This window comes from Apteryx mantelli, chromosome 24 (genome assembly GCF_036417845.1).
Source record: "Apteryx mantelli isolate bAptMan1 chromosome 24, bAptMan1.hap1, whole genome shotgun sequence".
In the NCBI taxonomy this organism is placed as follows: Eukaryota; Metazoa; Chordata; class Aves; order Apterygiformes; family Apterygidae; genus Apteryx; species Apteryx mantelli.
The window spans coordinates 4,475,302-4,478,201 of record NC_090001.1 but is presented as its reverse complement, the minus strand read 5'-3'; the positions used below and the strand labels follow the sequence as shown (position 1 = coordinate 4,478,201).

Sequence of the window (2,900 nt, the reverse complement as noted above, 5' to 3'; positions counted from 1 at the left end):
TGCCTCACAAGGATCTTCCCTTTCTAAGACAGCTGCCAGGAGAGCTTGTCAGAGTCCAGTCCTCTCTGACCAGGTTCTTCTAGCTATTCCACACATGGACGGTGTAATGTTTAATATCAAGATGTACTTCTTTTAAGATATTGGATGTACACAGGATTTTTGATTGAGCAGAGTGACACAGCAATATCCTGAAATCACAATACAAGTGTGAGTTACACTTAGCAAAATAGAGCAATTGCAGTATCAGTTCAATCACAATACCAGTGTGATCCCCATTACTGGTCTCTATACTGTGATCACCGGCACAACGATGAGCATCCCCAGTCGCCGGGAAGGAAGACATGGGATGAGACTGGCTCAGTCACATTGCTCTCTTCCAGGTTCTTTTGTTAGTCGTTCAGTTTTTATACTCCGTGTTGGGCTGAGCCACGAATACACTCCCCCCCATGCTGGTCTGGCTAACTGAGGGAGACATTCACACTCTTTTGATGAACTCAGGGGAAAACACTGACACCAGCTGATCCACACAGTTGGGGTGTAGTCACTTGATCCACTCAACTGACATAGCTGTTTATCTAAAATCAAGGTTACCCTGCAGTCGCAGTCCCCTTTGCGTTGAGATAAAGTCAGCTTTCTGTGCAACAGCTGTGGTCAGTGACACCCTACCTTATCCCCTGAGCTCCATGGGCACATCCCCCTTGCCCACCTCCTCTGAGCCTTCTTCCATTGTAGGGGTTTATTGGTTGGTCCAAGTGGTATATTCCTCTCTCCTTCTGGTAAACAGAGACTATTCCCACTGGGTCACCGGACTGAGTCTCCTTAGCTCAGCTCATGGAGCCCAACCCCTCCTATCCCCACCCCCCAGCAGAGCAGGACTGATTCTGGAAATCGTTAGCAGAGGCCCCTGCTCTGCATGGCACACTCAGGCAGCACAAAGCGGAGCTCTAGCCAGGGAGCTGAATGAAGGTAAAGGAGAGAGGAAAAGTGGGAGGTTCAATGAGAAAGGCAAAGGGTTTGTCTCCCAGAAGACTGTTCTAATTTGTCCCTGTCTTTTCCTCCTTGGACAGGCCCCCATGCCCAGCGTCAGCAAATGTCCAACAGCAGCTCCTTCAATGAGTTCCTCCTCCAGGCATTTGCAGATACGCGGCAGCTGCAGCTCTTGCACTTCTGGCTCTTCCTGGGCATCTACCTGGCTGCCCTCCTGGGCAATGGCCTCATCATCACAGCCGTAGCCTGCGACCACTGCCTCCACACCCCCATGTACTTCTTCCTCCTCAACCTCTCATTCCTTGACCTTGGCACCATCTCCACCACTGTCCCCAAATCCATGGCCAATTCCCTGAGCAACACCAGGGCCATTTCCTACTGGGAATGTGCTGCACAGGTTTATCATTTTTAATTTCTCTTAGCAACTGAGTATTTTGTTCTCACTGTCATGGCCTATGACCGCTATGTGGCCATCTGCAAACCCCTGCACTATGGGACCATCATGAGCAGCAGAGCTTGTGTCAAAATGGCAGCAGCTGCCTGGGCCAGTGGTTTACTCTATGCTCTCCTGCACACTGCTAAAACATTTTCCATACCACTCTGCCAAGGCAATGTTGTGGAGCAGTTCTTCTGTGAAATTCCCCAGATCCTCAAGCTCTCCTGCTCAGACACCTACCTCAGGGAACTTGGGGTTGTGGTGATTAGTCTTTGTTTAGGCTTTGGGTGTTTTGTTTTCATTGTGCTGTCCTATGTGCAGATCTTCACAGTTGTGCTGAGGATCCCCTCTGAGCAGGGCCGGCACAAAGCCTTTTCCATGTGCCTCCCTCACCTGGCCGTGGTCTCCCTGAGTATCAGCACTGCAATGTTTGCCTACCTGAAGCCCCCCTCCCTCTCCTCCCCAGCTTTGGATCTGGTGATGGCTGTTCTGTACGCAGTGGTGCCTCTAACAGTGAACCCTCTCATCTACAGCATGAGGAACAAGGAGCTCAAGGACGCACTGAAGAAACTGGTTCAACTGCTACTACTTCAGCAGCAATAAGCTGCCCATCTCTGCTCACAAGGGATTTCCAATTTACCTGGGCAACTCTTGTGCTTTGGGCATTCTGCCTGTGATCGTCATTTGTACACAAATACTTGAATTCATCCCACTTCTCCAGAGGCACAAACTCTGTCTGCCAAGTTGATTAGTCAGTGGGGATTGGATTTGGAGACTGACTCATTGTAATAAAAATGTCCATGTTTTCCCATGATGAAACACTGGAAATTGTCAGGGAGGTTGTGAATCTCAGGAGAAGAAATTTTCATCTACCCCTCAGGCTGGTGTACAACCGCTTTGTCTGTTATGCTAAGGACTTAATCTCAGTAAGCTTTCACATATTTCCCCACCTCCTGATTAAATTGATCATTTCTAAAGTCATCTTTGCAGCAGACTATCTGGACATAGGCACTTTGCCTTGTTTTCCACTTTCCTTCTCTCCTTTCTCTTTATTCATTCAGACACCTCTGCTCTCTCTAGGTGCTGCTCTGATGTTCGGGGAGTGTAAAGCTTGCCTCATCTTTCAGGAGGCTAATTGTCTCTTTAGACAATGCCTTAACTGGGTTTTTCCTCTCTCCTTTCCTATCAACCTGTCTAAAACATTTCTACTAAGGCTATCCCTTGTGGAACGTGCACCTCCCTGGAGGCAGCCTGGACTTGAAACACAGTTTAGGAGTTTATTTTGATTTTCATTCAACTCCATCATCTTTTACTTTTGCTGGATACCAATAAAGAAAAAGCATTCTGTGTCTATTTGCAGCTAGTTCTCGAAGGAAAGCAGGTGGGAATTGGTGCAGAGAGGCTGTAACATTCAGCTACAGACGTGAGTGGAAGAAAGCTTCGATTTTAACAAGAGTGAGGTAGGTCCCTAGTGGCT

General features: G+C 48.2%; 1 pseudogene; it reads left to right on the top strand.

Annotated features, from left to right (window-relative positions):
- The first annotated feature begins 1,090 nt into the window (after positions 1–1,090).
- LOC136994151 (olfactory receptor 14C36-like) lies at positions 1,091–1,990 on the top strand (annotated as a pseudogene).
- Positions 1,991–2,900: the final 910 nt, after the last annotated feature.